Source organism: Schistocerca piceifrons, chromosome 1, assembly GCF_021461385.2.
Source record: "Schistocerca piceifrons isolate TAMUIC-IGC-003096 chromosome 1, iqSchPice1.1, whole genome shotgun sequence".
Classification (NCBI taxonomy): domain Eukaryota; kingdom Metazoa; phylum Arthropoda; class Insecta; order Orthoptera; family Acrididae; genus Schistocerca; species Schistocerca piceifrons.
The window spans coordinates 623,640,005-623,663,427 of NC_060138.1; positions in this window are offsets into that span (position 1 = coordinate 623,640,005).

Sequence of the window (23,423 nt, forward strand, 5' to 3'; positions counted from 1 at the left end):
TAGATCACATAACTAATGAGGAGGTATTGAATAGAATGGGGGAGAAGTGGAGTTGGTGGCACAACTTGACTAGAAGAAGGGTTCGGTTGGTAGGACATGTTCTGAGGCATCAACGGATCACCAATTTAGTATTGGAGGGCAGCATGGAGGGTAAAAATCGTAGAGAGAGACCAAGAGATGAATACACTAAGCAGATTCAGAAGGATGTAGGCTGCAGTACGTACTGGGAGATGAAGCAGCTTGCACAGGATAGAGTAGCATGGAGAGCTGCATCAAACCAGTCTCAGGACTGATGACCACTACAACATATTCAGATATTATTTTAAAGAAAGTACATGCAGTTATATTTACATCAGTGAGGAACTACAATTAAATATAAGTGAGAACAAAGACATATAGAACTTAATTAACAAATTTCTGTAAAGTAACCTTCCTGGTATAAGCACGTCGACCTTATATGTATGAGAGATTTGCAACAACTCCTAATAAGTGACGTGCTCCTAAAATAGCCCAAATTATTTTTAATTTAATTTGTGACATTACATATATTCATAGGAACAAGGATGCACGTTGCATAACATACCATTAAAGAATCCTCCATAATGTAAGTTACAATCTGGCTAGTATATCTTCAGTTCCGACTTAATCCTTTGTGAAAATTATAAGTGGTACAAATGCATCTAATTTACGCTGAAGCGCCAAAGAAATTGGTACAGGCATGTATATTCAAATACAGAGATGTGTAAACAAGCAGAATACGGTGCTATGGTCGGCAACACCTACATAAGACAAGTGTCTGGCGCAGTTGTTAAATCGATTACTGCTGCTACAATAGCAGTGAGTTTGAACGTTGTGTTAAAGTCGGCGCACCAGCAGTGGGATACAGCATCTCTGAGGTAGCGATGAAGTGGGGATTTTGCCGTACGATCATTTCACGAGTGTACCTTGAATATCAGAAATCCGGTAAAACATCAAATCACCGACACCGCTGCGGTCGGAAAAGAATCCTGCAAGAATGGGACCAATGACGACTAAAGAGAATGGTTCAACGTGACAGAAGTGCAATCCTTCCGCAAATTGCTGCAGATTTCAATACTGCGCCATCACAGACTGTCAGCGTACGAACCATTCAACGAAACATCACGATATGGGTTTTCGGAGCCGAAGGCCCACTCGTGTACTCTTGATGACTGCACGATACAAAGCTTTACGCCTCGCCTTGCCCGTCGACACCGACATTGGACTGTTGATGACTGGAAACATGTTACCCGGTCGGACGAGTCTCGTTTCAAATTCTATCGAGAGGATGGACGTGTACGGGTATGGAGACAACCTCATGAATCCATGTACCTTGCATGTCAGCAGGGAACTGTTAAAGTTAATGGAGACTCTCTAATGGTGTGGGACGTATACAGCGTATACAGCTGGAGTGATACGGGACCCCTGGTACTTCTAGATACGACTCTGATAGACGACACGTACGTAAGCACTCTGATCATCTGCATCCATTCATGTGCATTGTGCATTCCAACGGACTTGGACAATTCCAGCAAGATAACGGGACGCCCCACACATCTAGAATTGCAACAGAGTGCCTCCAGGAACACTCTTCTGGATTTAAACACTTCCTCTGGCCACCAAACTCCCCAGACATGGACATGATTCAGCATGTCTGGGATGCCTTGTAACGTGCTGTCCTGAAGAGATCTCCACCCCCTCGTGCTCTTACAGATTTGTGGACAGCTCTGCAGCATTCTTGGTGTCACTTCCCTCCAGCATTACTAAAGACATTATTCGAGTCCAGGCCACGTCGTGATGCGCCACTTCGCGTGCGTGCCGGGGCCCTATACGATATTAGGCAGGTGTATCAGTTTCTTTGGCTCTTCAGTGTATAACGCCTCCGTTTTAGGTATCTGAAAATGGCCTAACGCTGAAATTGTACAATCATACATGAGACAAAGAGCATGACAGCTGAAGGCAAACATTATTCAGAAATACGTAAGAAACCGTGTTTATTGCAATAAGAGACGTTTACGTATACAGTTCTATTTTAAAACAAGTAACTCAACCCTAAAATAAATTTGAGACACCTCTGTACTGCAGATAGGGAACACGTCCGTGTCTTAACTGACTTTTACATGTACATAATAAGCAAGTATACCTACCTCACGAAACAAAAAAGTACATGTCAGGAGATAAATATATTAAACTGGTTTTATTCCGTTTTTTTTATCTCTATGGCAATAAGCGGTTCATATATACACACATAGTCTAAAAATAAGCTAGAAGGGTACTAAAATAAAGAATAAAAAGTAAGTGAAGCAACTAGTATATAGTAACTGATTCTAGCCAGGTGATCAGTACACTAAAAATGAAAGAACAGTCTCCCTGTAAGCGTTTTAAAGTCTCCGCACTAAAAGCCCGGGCGGGAGAAGCAGCGCGCGGAATATTAAAGCGCGCAGCACACCCGCCACGTCATCAGCTAAAACTGGGTGCCGGTCCCCTCCACTTAAATTCGCGGCTCCGCTCTTGTCGCAAAATAAAACACACTCTGTTAAAATGTGGCACGCCGAGGCCAGAAAGTCACAAACTGGTGTGCTTTACTGCTTGTACTTTAGAAACTCTGCCCTTCTCTGCAGTTCTCTAGACAAAATTCTATTGCGATTCCTACACACCATAGAATGAAATGTTTGTGTCCAAAGACTGAACAAAAATGTCGAGATACAAAGACTGTGCTGTATAAGGACAGTGCAAAAACTGCCAATTTTCCTGTGATCCATTGTCGCTTTGATTTAGCTTTAAGATAGTCTCTAAACGAAATGTCCTATTAGATGGTGTGCTAAAATTAAACAGAAAGAGTAATTTTTGAGAACGCTGCTCATGGAGAGCAGTGGTCTGCAAAACGTAATTTAAAAAGAACACAAACAGTCTCGACTGCAAAAAAAAAAAAAACATTTCGGTCAGTTTTTGACCATCTTCCGACCTCGTACCATGATGGTAGGCGGTGGCGGTGAATGGAGCGGCTGTTATGACTATATGAACGTCAACTGCTGTGAGCGGTGCGGGATCGGAGAAGGAAGTTTTAAGTGGTTATCAACTCCTTCATGATAAGCATGCCGGTGCCCGAGATCTTGATAGTTTGCCCTCAGATCACTTCGGCAAATTGCCCAACCCTACTATATGCCTCCTTATCGGTAAATCTGAGTTGTATATTGATAATTTGTATCAACTGCAGCAAATGCTGTGGCTGCTTGTCTGGTATGAGTCTCATGCTGATGCCCTGCACTTACCGCACCGCATGATCCTTTCAGTGCTTTATCCGTTAACAAAAGGGACGCTTAGTATCTTGGTCTCTGAAAACCTTGAAACATCAGGATTCCACAGGACAGCTCAGGACTCGAATTATAGACAGAAATTGTCGGGTGCAGTACGAGTACTTATCTGTGTATCGTAGAAAATAAGCCAGTGTCTACTTATTCCAGATACTATGAAGATTTTCAGAATTTCTGTGTGGTGGGAATTACTGTTTGTTAAGTAAAAACGTGTCGCTGGCAGTTGCAAAATGCGTTCTCGCAGATGCTGTAGGCTACCGATTATCATCCATTAGCGAAGGACACTAGTGTTTAATGTCCCGTCGACAACGAGGTCATTAGAAACGGAACACATGCTTCGAATAGGGAAGCATGGGGATGGAAATCGGCCGTGCCCTTTCAAAGGAACCATTCCGGCATTTTCCTGAAGAGAGTTAGTGAAATCACGGAAAACCTAAATGAGGATGGCTGGACGCGGGTTTGAACCGTCGTCCAGTGTGCTAACCTCTGCATCACCTCGCTAGATCATACATTAGAATGTTATCTTGCACTGTACGATAAATGTTAATGAAAAACACTTGGGATCTCAACTACGTCGGAGCATTAAAAATACTTTCGAAGGTCATCGCTGTCACCTGCTTGCAAAGTTACATGATGTTATAGTATATCTGTACACAGTTGTCCTTGTTTAGTGGAAAATATGTGAAAGATATTATGCGAACACCTGGATTTGACCAGCGGATCAGGGAGCGAGCCTTGCTATAAAGTTAAACAATCCTAATGCAAAGAAGAATTCTCGATAATAATGGTGTTTGGCCACCAACTTATTGTTAAACCGGGAATGTAACGTTAGATTCGATTCATAATGCTTAAAGCATCGAAAACTACATATTTAATCGGCACTGAATTTTTTTTTTGTATTACCCATCTAGTCGAAGTCGTCACTATTGAAGCTCTGTTACCAAAACATGTCAGAGACCGATTTTAATTTAATTCTGTAACTGGAATAGAGATGGCGCGAACTCCCATTCGCGTTTTATTGAAATATTCTTTTCCAACAGCATAATTAGATCAACGATTTGTTCAGAATCCAGTGGCGTTTCGGTACACAGTGACACACGCCGCTTCTCGCCTCGGGATCTGGGGATTATTTACACGGCTCTATTGCATTAAAAATAATTTTTATATTTAAATTGGACGTACCGAAAAGAAATTAAATACAGACGAGCTATAAAAAAGAAACCTCAAAGGAACAGGAGAATTATATTGAATTTCCAGTGCTCAGAAGCCATACACTCTACTATGTGCGTATTTGACGTCTGCATGTATATTTTCATCTATAGCTCTAACAAGAGAGTACGTTAGTAGAGATGAAGGCTGTAACATTTCCCGTTGTATTTTGGACTTAAACACCGCTATGCAGGTAGGTACTGGTTAAGTACAAAAAGAGCACTATGTAGAACTTAAAAAATCCACATTATTCGTTTGGTTCGTAGTGAGATCTTATCTCGGCAAGAGAAACAATAATTGAGGGAGGGGGGGGGGGGGGGTTCAGAAGTAAAGGATAGAAGTACGTGTCTTATAATTTAATTCTCAAAGTTTCAGAATTGTTTTGAGATAGCAAAATGGAACTTCAGTTTCTTTTGTATATCTAGACTTGAAAATGCTTCGTAGAATTTTCCGTTTGACTGTTGGAATAACAGGTCAATGTAAATGATGAGTTTTATATTAAAATTCCTAAACGTCTGTCTTGCATTTGTATCACTCTGCTTCCAGAATATTGTGAATTGAGAAGAACGTCATTTATAAAGCTTTATTATTGACTGTTATCAGTTCAGTTATCATAAAATTAATATTTAGAGCTATACCAAAACATTTATGTAATGCTACAGGAACACTGTGCCTTTTGTGGCTTATAGTGGTGAAACAAAATGAGAAAAAGTACTGTTTAATGCACTAGCTCATTGTTGAAAATGTTTCACACCACCTGGGTCACTTCCCTCCTCTCGTGTTCACAACAAGGTTATTTAAATAACATACAACATACAAAAATCAGTATAGCCCCACGTAATTGTATAAACCTCTTTGTTGATGCTGGCTTAAAATAATGCTGCTAGGTAAGAAAGAGTCTATTCATAATCAGATTCGAGAAAGTCTTTTCCAGAAGTCCGTCAAGTGGGCCATCCCTAATTGTCCTTCTTGGCTGTCCTTCCTTACATGGAAGCGAGTGGAAGACACCATGATGGACGGAAGGAATAAATGGAAGCAAATCCAGAAGATGTTTGTATTTATGAAGGTAAATCTTCGCTTATCGATTGTATGGGGGTCGGAAGATGACATTCGTGATAGTTTTGTCATTTCTGTCAAGTTTCGTTAGTTCACTTTCGAGGTACTCACGCTCGTCATTGAACAATGGTTTGTAGAAGAGGACATATAGCGAATCCTTTTAAAAATGGAACCTTACCATCTTTTCGGATATCTTCTACTCAACTCATTCCTTGAATACTCAAGAAAATCATACTTTCTCATTAGAGTTACGGTAAATTTGCATCTTACTTTAGTGACTGGATTGATAGACTTTATAGCTACAAAGCTGTAGGATGCATTCTTTCTCCTTTTCTCAATTATCCTAAAATTTTGGTCGGATACCTCGTAAAAGTTATCGTAAACAAGAAATCAATGATCCGTTGTATTGATATTTGTGTGGTTGACAGCATTACTCCAAAAATTTACTCTCTACTTTTTTTTTATTTTTTTGTCACCCACATCAATGTATTTAAGAATGGGAGGCAATCCTTTTAAGTAGTTGAGAAAACAGGACCCAGTTATCTGGGACGCTCTCGATGCTTCATTTACAGGCCAAACATACAAATAGCTGTTTCTTGTTGCAAGGTTGTGTGCAGAGAGATTGTTAAGTCCGTAACTGACGACTATAAAATATTTTGGTACAAGTTATAACCGGAATTGGTAAAGCCTTTTGTAAATCAAAGTAAATGGCATGTCGAGTCCCTGAAATCTGAGCCAGTTCTTTTGCTTTTTGTTTGGCTCTCGACTCTTCTGCTTGTCTCATGTGTAGCTCTTTCTCAGCACCAGTGCTTTCTATGTTTCCAAGTTCGCCTACCTTCATAGCAATCTCAAAGGTATCGCATTTTATACAAATATCAGTATACGGCTTATGAAATCGAAGGTTAAAAGCAGTGCTGAAAACATGCTTGTAACAAGGTTATTTAACAAGTAATTTACTTTGCTTTTCACAGCACTCTGTGTACAATTTATACAGTTTTTCAAGGTAAGTCCTAAAGTTAGGTAACGTGTGTTGGTTCAAATGGTTCAAATGGCTCTGAGCACTATGGGACTCAACTGCTGAGGTCATTAGTCCCCTAGAACTTAGAACTAGTTAAACCTAACTAACCTAAGGACATCACAAACATCCATGCCCGAGGCAGGATTCGAACCTGCGACCGTAGCGGTCTTGCGGTTCCAGACTGCAGCGCCTTTAACCGCACGGCCACTTCGGCCGGCTACGTGTGTTGGGATTGCGAGTTCTGGTACACTGACTTCAAAAACGTGGAAACATGTCGTTTAAAAAGTTTGGTTTGTTTGAGGGGAATTTTTTTATGGCTCATGTCTTCTTCACATGTCTCTCAGTGATACACCATTTGCAGTATTTTTATGTACCACATTCATGAATCTGTTGTTACTGACATCAAGAGTTTTCAAGAAAAACTTTTAAAAATCCTTTTACGACACAGCAGTGATGATACTTATAGATTTGTTTGTTGTAGGACGTATTGTCTTTCTGTTTCGAATGTTTCTTGTAATACATGTATTCAAGAAATCAATTTGCAGATCCCATGAACTCAATTTCCAGTAATCGTGGATTACTATCTACAGTTCTTCATATGGAAAATGTTCATTGGGATTGTATCGGCATCGATGATTATACTGCTGAAATGAACGTTCTCGATGTCCCCCTCCTACATATCCATTACACTTCTTACCTTCATCCTTCAGTCTCCTTGCAACATGTTTTTTCTAGAATTTTTTCCGTGTTTCTCTTCTTTCTACACGTTTTATGCTCTTCCACTTTACTGAAGAGTCTCCATCTGTGGAAGTATTGGATGTTTCAGAGGCAACGTTCCTCATCACTGTCTTCAAAAATGGTTCACATGGCTCTGAGCACTATGGGACTTAACAGCTAAAGTCATCAGTACCCTAGAACTAAGAACTACTTAAACCTAACTAACCTAAGGTCATCACACACATCCATGCCCGAGGCAGGATTCGAACCTGCGACCGTAGCGGTCGCGCGGTGCCAGACAGTAGCGCCTAGAACCGCTCGGCCACCCCGGCCGGCCACTGTCTTCCCCAAAAACATCAGATACACCTGAGAGCACAGTAAAGTTACTAAACATAACCTGTGTTAACCAAGCAGTTCGATTTTGAAACCAATTAAGTATGTAGCAGCAGTCTTGGATGAATTTGTTTCGTACAACCACACATAAATCAAACCAGTACAGAAAACATAGTATTATTACATTCAATTACTATTAATATTATATAAGCTATAATGTGCAGGATATCGATATAATCACACAAGAAGAAAGCGAAAATTACTTACTTTCATAGTTCACTCCAATATTTTCGAATTACTGGAGTTATTAACTTTCACCTTGATACTTGGAAAACTTTGTGTGCACAACAGCTTTACGATAAATTATTGAAACATGATATAGTGCAGTACAAACGGTAATAACTGACTTAAATTAACTTCTCAGAAGCAAGAGGATACAAGTGCACATTTATCTCCCTGAGGCCAACTGTTTCTTCACATCTTGTACAACTAGTTTTCTTTAGTTGACCAGGGAGCAGCAGAGGGTGGGATTTCATTTGTATCCTCTGCCCCAACAGTTTTACATGCTTTACTATGTTCAAAATGCATATGCCACATTTCTCTGGGAAGTGATATTTGAACTCCTTTGCTTCTGACACACTCGATTAACGGTTGAGTTTGGAATGTACTTTCAATTTACTCTCTCCGTTGACACTAATGTCTTTTAACCAGAACCGGTTTCGGTCTTTTCATTCCACATTTATGAGTATACGAACTATGGGGCTAAATCTTTGCCTTAACGCATAGTACACTCTGTGGACACTTGCTTCATAAATAACTCAGCGCCATATTTTAGTAGACACTTTCCAGCCCGTAAGCGGAGGCAAACGACTGTCCCGACTACCACCGCTTATCTGTTTTGCTTTCGCAACTTACTCTGGATTAGTTACGATTGTTCCAAAGGCACAACATTTAAAGAATGGAAATGGAACGCGTCCTAAATGCCATATCTGATATTGGTCAGGATAATGGAAAAACTATGTATCTCTGTTTGTGCGTAATTGACATCTGACAATCAAATAAAATTGAGGTTGTGTTCGAATTTATTCCCTGTACGAAACTACAGATTTTACACAGCCTGTTTTGTGGTTTCGTTTCAGAACTCGTGTTCGGCTACAATAAGGAAATTTGTTCGGAGCTCGTAGGTGACGCCTCAGACTTCTTGGTAGTGGCCGATTTTAACGTAGACTTTGGTATTTGTGTTTGAGTGATTGTATATCCCAGTGGGTGTTGGGCCTTAATGTTGCGCGGCCCACTTTTAGTAAGTGGTTTCTTGACGTAAGTTTTACCCTGGTGCTTGTTGCATTTCGCTGCTTTTATGTTCTGGACCACAATGATGGCCAGGGAGTGTGATGTAAATATTTGATGTACTATATTTTAAGAAGTATCTTTTAGTGGTTAGAATCTTTATATTGGAAGTTATTTTATATCTGGCGGGTTCCCTTGCGGTTTGAAATGGAAGTGGGGCTCCTCATGATGGTAATATAAGGATGTGCTATTTTAAGTTACATAATTTATACGCTTGTTATAGATTGAGCCTTGATATGAGTCAGTTTAGTTTTATGGCAAATTATCTAGTACGTAATGATTATTTTACGGAGTATGGTTCATGAATTTGTTAATGCATTCGTAACCTCGAGTTGGGTCTGTTTTATAACATCCATACCTGGGGCAGCCTGGAAGGAAGTTAATAGCTACTGGTGCAAGTTAATTGAATATGAACTATAACCTGTTTGGGCCAAATCTGATATTATTTGTTCTCGGGTGACTTGTGTCGTTCTCTTATATAACATGTAACTGAATGGCCAGTATGGAAGTTACGAATTGACGAATTGTATTCTGTGGCTCCTAAATCACCTACAGGCAAAGGTAAAGTAAAAAAGTACATCTACATCTACATTTACATTTATACTCCGCGGAGAGCACTTTACGTGCCATTGTCATTACCTTCCTTTCCTGTTCCAGTCGCGTATGGTTCGCTGGAAGAACGACTGCCGGAAAGCCTCCGTGCGCGCTCGAATCTCTCTAATGTTACATTCGTGATCTCCTCGGGAGGTATAAGTAGAGGGAAGCAATATATTCGATACCGCATCCAGAAACGCACCCTCTCGAAACCGGGACAGCAAGCTACACCGCGATGCAGAGCGCCTCTCTTGCAGAGTCCGCCACTTGAGTTTGCTAAACATCTCCGTAACGCTATCACGCTTACCAAATAATCCTGTGATGAAACGCGCCGCTCTTCTTTGGATCTTCTCTGTCTACTCTGTCAACCCGACCTCTGCCGACATCTGCCAAGAACATCCGGATATGTTAACTACCGTACTGAGACCTACATCTCTGATAGAGAATTCTATTGATGTCACTGAAGATATTTCAGAGTGCAAACTGCAAATGGATTATCTGCACCGAGAATGAAGATATTAAAACAGCTGACTGATGATGTGTAAAGGAGTAATTCGTCCAGCTAAATCGCCATATGCGGAGCCTACGTTGTTAATTTATAAGCCTAATGGTGAAAGTAGACTTGTGGTCTTTCACAGAGAAGTGAATAAAAAATTGTTATACGATAAATTCCATTTGTTTCAATTACTCGTTAGCTGTTTCTTTCTCAACATCTAATGTAAACAACAACAAATCCAAACATATAGATAGATTTGTTATTTGTTGTTGCTTACACACACACACACACACACACACACACATATATATATGGAGAACACTGCGAAGTGATGATGATCTACCTTCTACGAGATCGTTATCACACTGGGGTGTTCTTCACAACAGCATGGATAGACGTGGTCCACGCCAGCGATGCCTACTGTTATCAAGGAATGTAGATACCATGGTGATCTCGTAGAAGATAGAAGCGGGCCATCTAAAAACTAAAATTTAACAACGTAAATGCGGTCATGACTGAGTTTATTAAATAAATTGTAATATTAATAGATCGCTGTTTTCCAGGAACAACGTTCCAAACATTACACACATCTGCATAATATCGTGTAGAGGCTCTGCGAGCACGTAGAAGTGCCGCAACACGACGTGGCATGGTTCGACTAATGCTGGAGGGAACTGAAACCATGAATCCTGCAGGACTGTCCATAAATCCTTAAGATTATGAGGGGGTGGAGATCTCTTCTAAACAGCTCGTTGCAAGGCATCCCAGACACGATCAATAATGTTCACCTCTGGGGAGTTTGGTGGTCAGCGGAAGTGCATAAACTCAGAAGAGTGTTCCTGGAGCCACTCTGTTGCAATTCTGGACATGTGGGGTGTCGCATTGTCCTGCTGGATTACCCACGTCCGTCGGAATGCACAATGGACAGTAATGGATGTAGGTGGTCAGACAGGATGCTTAACGTACTTGTCACCTGTCAGAGCCGTATCTAGCCGTATCAGGGGTCTCGTATCACTCCAACTGCGCGCGACCCACACCATAAGATAGCCACCACTAGCTTGAACAGCCCCCTGCTGACATGCAGGATCGATGGATTCATGAGGTTGTCTCCATACGCGTACACGTCCATCCGCTCGATACAGTTTGAAACAAGACTCGTCCGACCAGGAATCAACAGTGCAATGTCAGTGTTGTCGGGCCCATTCGCTGCGTAAAGCTATGTGTCGAGCAGTCATCAAGGGTACACTAGTGGTCCTTGGGCTCCGAAAGCCCATATCGATGACGTTTCGTTGAATGGTTTGCACGCTGACATCTGTTGATGGCCCAGCACTGACATCTGCATTAATTTGCGGAAGGGTTGCACTCCTGTCACGTAAAATGATTCTCTTCAGTCGTCATTGGTCCCGTTCTTGCAGCATCTTTTTCCGGTGGCACCGATGTCGGAGATTTGATGCTTTACTGGATTCCTGACATTGAGGATACACTCGTGAAATGGTCGTAGGGGAAAATCCCCACTTCATCGCTACGCCGGAGATGCTGTGTACCATCGCTCGTGCGTCGACTATAACGCCGTGTTCAAACTCACTTAAATCTTGATAACCTGCTATTATAGCATCGATAACCGATCTAACAACTGCGCCCAACACTTGTTGTCTTATATAGGCGTTACCTACAGCAGCGCCGTACTCTGCCTCTTCACTTATCTCAGTATTTGAATATGCATGCCTGTACCAGTTTCTTGGGCTCTTCAGCTCTTCGGTGCGTGTGTGTGTGTAAATGCTTTGTGTGTGTGTGTGTGTGTGTGTGTGTGTGTGTGTGTGTGTGTGTGTGTGTGTGTGTGTACGTCGAGTATCTCCTGTTAAACCACTGGACTTCAACAAACTTGGTACACATATACCTTACTGTCAGGCGACAACGGCTGTGAGGTAAGAACTACCTACCTGTCAAAGGAGTGAGGGTGAAAAAGAAACATATCCCGCGACACAGGTTTTTCCAGATTTTATTCATCCAGGATTTGAGAACGAGAGCACTTAGCGACTTGCAACAAATTTTACGCAATTTTCAAGCCTTTATAAAAAATGTTGCTCATTGACAACCCCTACAAGAAATGAAAGGAAAGAGTACAGCATGACGCATGAAGTTACAATTTATTACTTCTTTACTACTAACTGCATTTGATAGAAAATTTGCCAATATTATGCAAAATTATATCACTATACGACACTTAGTTCAGGAGATAAGACGTTATAAGCAATGAGATACGCGAAAAATTACCGCATTTACGTGACGTTTACATTTATTACTTCGTTGGTACAAACCCCTTTCACAACACGTTTTGCAGATAGTATCCACATATTCCTCTGAATGTACCTACAAAATTACACTACTGGCCATTAAAATTGCTACACCAAGAAGAAATGCAGATGATAAACGGGTTTTCATTGGACAAATATATTATACTAGAACTCTCGTGTGAATACATTTTCCCGCAATTTGGGTGCATAGATCCTGAGAAATCAGTACCCATAACAACCACCTCTGGCCGTAATAACGGCCTTAATACGCCAGGGTATTGAGTCAAACAGAGCTTGAATGGCGTGTACAGGTACAGCTGCCCATGCAGCTTCAACACGATACCACAGTTCATCAAGAGTAGTGACTGGCGTATTGTGACGAGCCAGTTGCTCGGCTACCATTGACCAGACATTTTCAGTTGGTGAGAGATGTGGAGAATGTGCTGGCCAGGGCAGCAGTCGAACATTTTCTGTATCCAGAAAGGCCCGTACAGGACCTGCAACATGCGGTCGTGCATTATCCTGCTGAAATGTAGGGTTTCGCAGGGATCGAATGAAGGGTAGGGCCACGGGTCGTAACACATCTGAAATGTAACGTCCACTGTTGAAAGTGCCGTCAATGCGAACAAGAGGTGACCGAGACGTGTAAGCAACGGCACCCCATACCATCACGCCGGGTGATACGCCAGTATGGGGACGACGAATACACGCTTCCAATGTGCATTCACCGCGATGTCGCCAAACACAGATGCGACCATCATGATGCTGTAACAGAACTTGGATTCATCCGAAACAATGACGTTTTGCCATTCGTGCACCCAGGTTCGTCGTTGAGTACACAATCGCAGGCGCTCCTGTCTGTGATGCCGCGTCAAGGGTAACCGCAGCCATGGTCTCCGAGCTCATAGTCCATGTTGCTGCAAATGTCGTCGAACTGTTCGTGCAGATGGTTGTTGTCTTGCAAACGTCCCCATCTGTTGACTCTGGGATCGAGATGTGGTTGCACGATCCCTTACAGCCATGCGGATAAGATGCCTGTCATCTCGATTGCTAGTGATACGAGGCCGTTGGGTTCCAGCACGGCGTTCCGTATTACCCTCCGGAACTCACTGATTCCATATTCTAGTAACAGTCATTGCATCTCGACAACGCGAGCAGCAAAGTCGGGATAAGATAAACCAAAATCGCGATAGGCTACAGCTCGATCTTTATCAAAGTCGGAAACGTGATGGTACGCATTTCTCCTCCTTACACGACGCATCACAACAACGTTTAACCAGGCAACGCCGGTCAACTGCTGTTTGTGTATGAGAAATCGGTTGGAAACTTTAATCATGTCAGCACGTTGTAGGTGTCGCCACCGGCGCCAGCCTTGTGTGAATGCTCTGAAAAGCTTATCATTTGCATATCACAGCATCTTCTTCCTGTCGGTTAAATTTCGCGTCTGTAGCACGTCATCTTCGTGGTGTAACAGTTTTAATGGCCAGTGCTGTATATCACTGAACGACAGGTAGTTCAGTATATATGAGGTCATAAACATTTTACCCAAGACAAGATGCTGCGTGGTATGGGCGTGGATGCACAGATATAAATAAATACCTGGACAACGCCGTGTTTCTCCGCTAGTGTAATACAGATGTGGAGGGTTGTCTGAAGCTTAACCTGTCGGTTCGCAACCGACAACTACGTTATTTCTGTAGATAAAAAAATTATTAACAGTGCCTAGTTGCTGTTTTCTTCTTAGGATGAATCAGCTTGTATTCTGTAGCCAGCGACGGTCTCAAAAATAATTTCCGATAAAATGGCAGAAAGAAACTTTTTGTTCCAAGCGCGGCTAATACTGAAGCTCTGTGTTTTATCTGTGATAGTACAAGTAAAGAAATACATCATTAAGTTTTTAACTGATACAAATGTAGTCAACACAATACACTTCTCATATGTTTTTAATTTTCGAACGCCAGACGGAAATACAGCTTGGCACAAAGACCATGTGGCATCTGCTAACTCATGTGTGAAGAGCTTTCTGCATAGTTTGGCAGCTGGGTCGAGTCTCCTAACATGCAAGAGAGTACCGAGAATACAACTGCACTGTAACCCCTTAACATTTGGGGCGTTTTCCGTTTTTTATTTCATATATTAGCTGTTCACTCAACGTGAAGTTCAGAGTTTCATGAGTATCATTAAGGTGTGCGTGTGCTTGTAAGTGAGTGTGTATGTTCTGATCAACGAATTAATGTGCCTAGAACGGTCGATTCCACGTTCACATACTACAGCGGCCTGCTCACCAAAGACAAAAATTTCCTCAAGTAATCTAAGAGTATCTGTGTATGACTTAGTCTATACTTAATAATGTACGTCTTTAAAGAAGAAATCAGAGCATTATGATCAAATCCGATAGAAAGAGAATTTAGTAACAGACAGAGGAAATGTTGTGGCAACTCGTGCATCCAATGTGAACCGTGCAACAATTTCCAGGTAAGTACCTTCCGGAATATTCTATGAGGTTTACATCGTACATGAAGCAGATGAGTCTAACAAACTTTCCATTCACACTCTCGCTGATCTCTCTGCTGATTAAACTGAAGACAGCAAACAGAAAAACCATAATACTGCATTACGCATTTAAAAATATATTTGTTCATGAGGGTCAGACTACTGTAGTAAAACACGTTAATGAGTTATGTTGACAGAAGAAATTAAAGTGTTAAAGACAGTTAATACTCTTCAAAGATGGCGCCCCCGACGATATTCCAATTTGAACAGTAAAATGACCGGTTTAGAATATACGTTAGAATTTTTCACACAGTGAATAGCTGTTTGTAAAAGTATGCGGCAACACCAGTTTAAGAGGACCGCAAAAGAAAAGATGAGCAGAATTATAGACGAATGACTAAGCTCAAACCTTTTTACATTTCTGCGGGCATAGAAAATGGCTCAAATGGCTCTGAGCACTATGGGACTTAACTGCAGTGGTCATCAGTCCCCTAGAACTTAGAACTACTTAAACCTAACTAACCTAAGGACATCACACACATCCATGGCCGAGACAGGATTCGAACCTGCGACCGTAGCGGTCGCGCGGTTGCAGACTGAAACGCCTAGAACCGCTCGGCCACACTAGCCGGCAACAATTTTTCAATTCATATTCATTTTACTAATGAAGTCAGTCCTAACCATGATGCCATTGACAAGTTAAACGGACAAACAACTTCCAAAAGTGTAAAATGGAAGGCTGTGATTTACTGAATTAAGCAAGAGACCGTTAAAACTAATTCGTAAAGAAGTTTTCTCCACTGGACTCGATATTTCCTGGAGATGCTACTAACATAAAAAAGGTATTTATCGGGCCAGTAGATCCATTTTACTGCCATTATCGAAAACGTTAAATGATATTCATAACGTTTTGCAGGAAATATCGATTTTAAGTGTAAAAAAAACCTCTAATTAACGATTTTACCTTTAATGTAGCTGAGTCGTTCGTGGCTCGTGTTCGTGCCATTTGTTATTTTACATATTGTTTTTATTACCGTAATGCCACCTTGTTATCTTAATTTACAATTACTGGTGTCACTGACTTGCTGCCTTGCCTGCCCGTGAGCGACAGCAGCAGCGCTTATCGATATCGGCCCTGCCGTATTATCTTTGCTGGACTGCTATTACTTCCCGATCGTTTTGCGTTGTCTGTTAGTTCGGACCTGGCAGTGTTTTGAGTTGGCACGCGGCCCAAGTTCAGTCGGGGCGCGACAGCAGTGAGGTCCGGACATCCATGACTCGCCCGATGGTTGCCGACACACATGATTGGAGTGGGACGATTTTGGTTGGTCGTCTGTCGGTCGTCTGTCGGTCGTCTTGCCGGACGACGAGTATTTGGCCGGCGATCGCTTATGGTTTGGTTGTGTGTTCTTCGTGCAAGTGCTCGTGAAACTGTGTGTAGTTTGTGTGACTTGACTGACAAGTTATTTTGAATGTTGTCGGTGTACTGTCTCTGAGGAGTCGGTTGGTTGGCGTGGAGCAGTGAGGAATTCTCGGCGGGGTGTAGTTTGGCCGGGACCCGCTGGTGGTCTCTACACGGTGTCGGGGTGTGTGGCGCTGTTCCCATTGCTACGAGGTCCGTGCCTCACCGACCGTGGACACAAAAGTTGAGTTCTGATTTAACCTACCAGCAAGTGAAGACTGTTCACATTGTGCCGTTTGGAGTTCGTTGTCGGCTGTTGGGATATTCCCGAGAGCAACAACGAGGTTTTCAGGTTGGAAAATTCTAGCCACCCTCCGGTGAAGTTTCAATGTATTTGGTTATTTGAATTGAAGTGTACTAGCGGAAACTTCTGCCTTCTGGCTGTTAACGATCCGGTTACCTGCGCTGGGCATTGACGTAAATTTCAGGCAGTGTAGTTTCCTCATCGCGTTGTTGCTGTCCAGCTCCATGTGGGCGCCAATATCTTCTACGTTGTTCCGTTGAACTCCCTGTTGCGTCCTGGTCGGGTGAGGTGGAAGTTATCTTGTCGGTAGGTCCGCTGACTGTCGGTCGGTTGGATTATCGTCGGATCGTGAATGGTTGGCCCGACTGCCTATCTTACCTAAGCCTGCGTTAGTGCTTGAATTACAGGCCGATCCTCGAACATCTGGGCGCCCTTGTGTGTACTACCTTATTTTTAATTTGTTCTTGTTGTTTGTACTGGAATGGCTTCTAGCCGGTTTTGTGTTTTCAATTAGAGTTGTTTTACTCTTAAGACCTTCAGCCTAGTTTAAAGTACTGTTTCACGTAAGCCCTTTCGCAATTTATTTATTTTTTTTAATTTTTGTGTGTTCGGCCTTCAGCCGATTTGAATTTAATTTTTCACTTCAGCCTAACTAAGGAACTGTTTTAAGATAAGCCTTGCCTTTTAAATTTCTGATTATGCTTGCGTTTTAAGTTATTGGCCTTCAGCTGTTTTTAAATTTAGTGGCTTTAAGGTAGTAATTAAGTCCCAATGATTAAAGCTGTGTGTTTAAAAATTTTTTTGGACTCTTGTAATGTTTGATCAAATAATAAAGTTGAACGTTCGAGTGTAACTGATAGCCCTTTATTTTGGTTCCTTTCCACAATTTATTCCATGTGTCCTGTTCTGCGGGTTAAGCAGGGCATTTCAGTAGCGTACAATTCAATTTAAAGTAATTTACGACTGATTTGTGAGAGTGAGGGAATTTTTGGTTATGGTGCCTTCGACTACCGCTAAAAAAATTTTAATCAGCTGTTTGCGTTTAATTCCTGCTTGAAAAATTCAAATGGAATTATATTGATCCAGAGATCTTTTGAAAACTCAAACATTTATGATGCATACAAGCAGATTGCAATGTATCAAAGACTGGCATTCGAATTCGGGTATCCTACTCTGCGGCTGGTCCCGGCGGAGGTTCGAGTCCTCCCTCGGGTATTGGTCTGTGTGTTTGTCCTTAGGATAAATTAGGTCAAGTAGTGTGTAAGCTCCGGGACCTTAGCAGTTAAGTCCCATAAGATTTCACACACATTTTTTCGGGTCTCCTGCTTGATAGGCAGATGCGCTAACCAGTACACCACCCTGTCACATTTGCACACCCGCACAGACTAGCCTAGCATACCGCCCTCCTCAGTACAGTTGAATACCTCGAGTTTAGAGGGAATACCAAGTGGGCTGAGGCGTGAATGCGAATTTCGATTGAGGAGGGAGGCGTGTTACTGTAGCTCGTGCAGGGGGCAAAACCACTGTGCCAGCGTGGCGTAGTGGTTAGCTCTTCTGCCCAGTAAGCACGAGACGCGGGTTCGAACCACAACCTCGGCACAAATTTTCATTCGTAATTTCAGTTTACATGTATACTTCGATGATCTATACGTCGCATTAGCATTTTGCCTGTCACCTAACAGAACAGAAGCTACATACGAAAAAGTATTAAGGGGAATTACAAATGCTTTTAACAATATTAATATTAAGCATCAACCTTGTCTGTCTCTGACTTAGATATGGCATGTAAACACAAGTAGTTAGTCAGATATGACCATTTTGATAAGCAGTAGAATTAGGCTGGATTTCAATCGACTCAGTACGTATCTATGACCGGTCTATAGAGACCTAAGTCTCTGAAAATCGGAAGGAAAATGTAGTGCCAACTTGGTTTTTCCTCCGTGCGCAGTTGACACGACTAAAATGTTGACCACCCTGTGCAATTCACCTACTTTGAAAGGCGACCGCGCCCGCTGGTGATCCGCTTCCAGAGCAGGTACAATATAGGGTTTGCGCGCAATCAGGATTACCCGCAGGAGAATTACCTGTTTGCTCATTAACGGTGGACTTAGCAGTGTTTCTAATTGGTGCATCGCATAACAGGCTTCTTTAAAAATTATGCGATTACAAAATCGGTGGAATTTTTCACACTGTTTACATACATACAGGTAACACTAAGAAACGGGATAAAAATAGGATGAACAAATGGAAACAGTAGTGCGGATCTTGATGGAAGACTTATATTTGTTTGTAGACTTCTAGGAAAGTGTGGTGCATCTGTTAAGGCAATCACTGACAAGACGGGTATTGCTAACTATTCTACAGTAATTTTTAAACATCCAGAGTGGATATCAAATTGGAGTGATAGCAGATATTAAACGAATTACTTAACTTGCCGCACGGCTAGGAGCTTAATGTGCCTGTATATCCATATAAAAGTATAATGAACGTGCTCGGGTAACTGTAGTGGAATTGCCTGGAAGGACTCATTATTCCCAGTAAACCCTGTTCGCTGAAATTTTGAGTACATGCATTCTAAGAAGAACGTGGAACAATAGCTGCCTTTGTCGTGTACATCGCATAGGAAGGAAAGAGAGGTTAAGGCGCGCACGGAAGTATGTATAACTCTACAGTTAAAGGCTCGAAAATCGTTAATACTGGTACGAATTTTCTGTAATATTCCATATTGCGGTGTATAAAAGATGTAGTTCCAGCAGCACTACGGGTTGTAAGTGCCAGAATAATTGACGTCATTATGGTGTGAATAATTGCTTACACAAACCCCGGGGAGACATCTACGGAAATTGCCGATGCGTTCTTGGAGGCAGCAGGGAGTGGTTTGTCGACCCTGACCGTGGAAACTGCCCCCACGGCGGCAATTGGGCCTCTAATGTCCGACACGAACACGTGTATTATGTTCTCAACAGAACAGATGGACAAGAGAGCACCTGCAATGTGTCCTGAAGCAACTGCATTAAGATCATCACTGCTCTCAACAACAGAAACATTTACATTTGAATTTGCGACGAATATAGGAGTGTGAAAGTAGTATGAAAGCAATGGCTGACTCAGCCACGTATCCAGTGGTGATAGCAATGAGGACAGTTTTCGTCCATGTGTTGTTGCTGTTGTTGTTCTTCTTCCACTTCTTTTTTATTTCACTGTAAAGTAATGCATCCTGTTTTCTAGCTATTTTTTCAGCATCAACACGTTAGATATGAAACGAAAGGAAGTATATTTTTCACAGTTCAATTAGGGTCATCTTGAACGAGTGGAGACACAAAAATACAATCGCTTAATGAGATAACGAAATTCTCTTCAGATACTACTGATGTAACTCTTCTTACAGTGGGCGAGAATCGTTCTTTACCGTATGACGATATGACGTAAATTCATAACGTATTTTAGACTTCATGATAGTGAAAGTGCCTAATTGTAACTGATATATACCTTGACGACGCCTTAGTGGATTAATCACATCTCAAGATGGCAACTTGGTGCCAAAACCAGTAATGTGGATATTGTTGTTTATTAAGCGATTGTGTCTCAATAACCACGTATGGACTTCCGACATTGCTCATACGGACAGTGGTCATTGCTCCGCTATTGTACAGCATCATGGGTTGTTTCTACTCGTTTCTCATACCAAACGCTCACACTGGGGGGATTTATCCGCATTTTGAAACAATTTAAGGGGCAGACATACAACGGATTTTCTCTTCTGTAGGTGCTATCATACGAATCAAGTCCACTGTATATACACCATAAAAAGATAAATAAAAAGTCTAGTTTGAGTAATAGCAGAGCACAGGAAAAAGCAAAATATAAAACAAAATGTTCAGAAATACTGCCCTTTATAGATCAAAACTGGCTTTTTATTGATACTACCGAGCCAATTACTGTCATCCTGAGATGCCTTTTCTCCACCTCACCCCATATTGCCGCATGGTAATCGCAGAGACGTCATCTCTCACGTAAAGCATAACATAGCCTAATAGCTGCTAGTCATTAACGACATGAACGATGGATAATAGTAAACAAAGTAGTAGTTTATGATGCCTATGTTACACACATTATTAAGATAATGATATTCAAAATGTGCACTTGAGTATAGCAAAAGAACGTGAAATAGCATTGTGATTAAGATGCTTTTGCTGCAAAGAAAAGGATTGCATATCCTGATAATTTTTATTGTAATTTTCCAGGGGTAGATTAAGTTTTTCCATCATTATCAAGATGTATGGAAGTGAAACATGGACAATAAATAGTTTGGTCGAGAAGAGAACAGAAGTTTTCGAAATGTGGTGCTACAGAAGAATGTTGAAGATTAGGTGGGTAGATCACGTAACTAATGAGGAGGTATTGAATAGGATTGGGGAGAAGAGAAGTTTGTGGCACAACTTGACTAGAAGAAGGGATCGGTTGGTAGGACATGTCCTGAGGCATCAACGGATCACAAATTTAGCATTGGAGGGCAGCGTGGAGGGTAAAAATCGTAGAGAGAGACCAAGAGATGAATACACTAAGCAGATTCAGAAGGATGTAGGTTGCAGTAGGTACTGGGAGATGAAGAAGCTTGCACAGGATAGATTAGCATGGAGAGCTGCATCAAACCAGTCTCAGGACTGAAGACCACAACAACAACATCAAGATGTAAATGAAAACTGATGGGCTCCTAAAAGTAGTTTACGAGGGCTGTTCGGAAAGTAAGAACCAATTGGTCACGAAAACAAAATCACAGCGAAAATAAAAAAAAATGTTTTGTTTGCAACAGTTAGGCACGCCTTCCAACCACTTATCTACACATTCGCCCCTCTGACTTAAACATTTGTCGTAGCGTTGTACCAACTTACCAATAACTTCGTCACAGAAAGTAGTCGCCTGTACTCGTTACCATTTTTCTACGTCGATCTGCAGCTTGTTGTCTGTGCCAAAACGCTGTCTTCATATCCAGAGAAAGAACTCTGAGGGAGCCAAGTCCGGGTTGTATGGTAGGTGACGAAACACTTCCCATATCCAGCATGTCTAACTTCATCTCATACCTTCAAGACCTGAGCATAGCTGCATTGACAACTGCAAGTAGTGTATTCATTATGTTTTAATTTCTATATGCAGGGTGATTATAGTTTAAGTTAAACTTTCAAAACGCTGTAGAAATAACACTACTGCTAAGAATGACGTCATATTGCAACGGAATATTATCGTAGAAGGGGGAAAACATATGCAGAAAAAAATAAAAAAATAGTGTGCAAATTAATCAGTAGATGGCGGCGTATGTGCCAGAGTACGTAAATGAAAACACTTGTCATGCGCATGACCCACTGAAGTAGGTATAAACACGGCGTGTACACGGCTTTTCCTCCTTTCGCGTCTCCGACGTTCGCCATGACTGCCTCAATGCACGTTCGTGATCTCCTTGTAAAGATGTATTACAAGAATGATGACTGTGCACACGTCGCTCTGCAGAAGCTCCGGATACTGAGGGGTTTGACAAAAAGCGTTGGTCCGATGACTGCCGTGGGTCTCGAGAAAATGATTTGGAAAATCGAAAAGACGGATTCTTTTGGTGTGCAACCTGGTAGAGAGAGGAAACGAACTGATTCGACGCCGGTGGAAGCAGTGGCACAGCAATGCAGGAGGAGACAAGTGGGGATGTGGTGCACGGGAATTGCCCGAACACTGGACATACCTGTCAGTACGGTGCATAAAATCTTACGGAACATCCTTTTTATTATCCATTCAAAATTGCACATGTGCACGAGTTGTTTCCTGTAGACCTCCCAACAAGAGAGACATTTGCTTTAGAATTTCTTACTCACATGGAAGTGGACAGTGATTGGCCGTGGAAGATTTTGAGGACAGACGAAGCCCAATTCCATCTGACAGGATACGTCAATACACAGAATTGTCGAATCCACACTCATATCGCCAGTTACCACTTCATCCTGAAAAGGTCACTGTGTGGTGCAGGTTTACGGCATCATTTAGAATCATAGGACCATATTTTTTCGAAGAGAGAGTTGTTTCCGGTCCTGTTATCCGTACCGTCACTGTTTAGCGCTATGAGTGTCTTTTGCGCAACCACGTCATTCCAGCTTCCAGTAGCGTGGATGTGTGGATGGGATCATTTTTATGCAAGACATCGCACCGCCACACATTGCAAATCCAGTTAAGCAGCTGCTGAAGCGCCATTTCGGAAATTCTACAATTATCCGCCGCTATTTCCCTACAGCCTGGGCTTCCGATCAGCTGATCCTAATCTGTGTGACTTCTGGCTGTGGGGCTATTTGAAAGAAGTTGTGTTCAGTGTTCCGATTGGAAAATTAGCTGCATTGAAGGCACGCATTGTGCAGCACATTCTGAATGTGACCCTGTAAACACTTCGATCAGTTGTGGAACGTGCTGTTTGTCGATTTCAACTTGTAGCAGAAAACGGTGGACAGATTACTGAACATGTTTTGCGCCAGTCACAAGGAAGTTAATAATCCGATTTATTTTTGATTGATGCTTTTTATGCAGTTTCTGGTCTCAGGACAATTACAAACCGATTTTTCCCATCGGATGTGATATGACCTTGCCTTGCTGGATGGGCTTACGTAACTAACACTATCACACCTGTACACCAATGCACACTGATTAGTACAGCCGGCCGCAGTGACCGAGCGGTTCTAGGCGCTTCAGTCTGGAACCGCGCGACCGCTACGGTCGCAGGTTCGAATCCTACCTTGGGTATGGGTGTGTGTGATCTCCTTAGGTTAGTTAGGTTTAAGCAGTTCTAAGTTCTAGGGG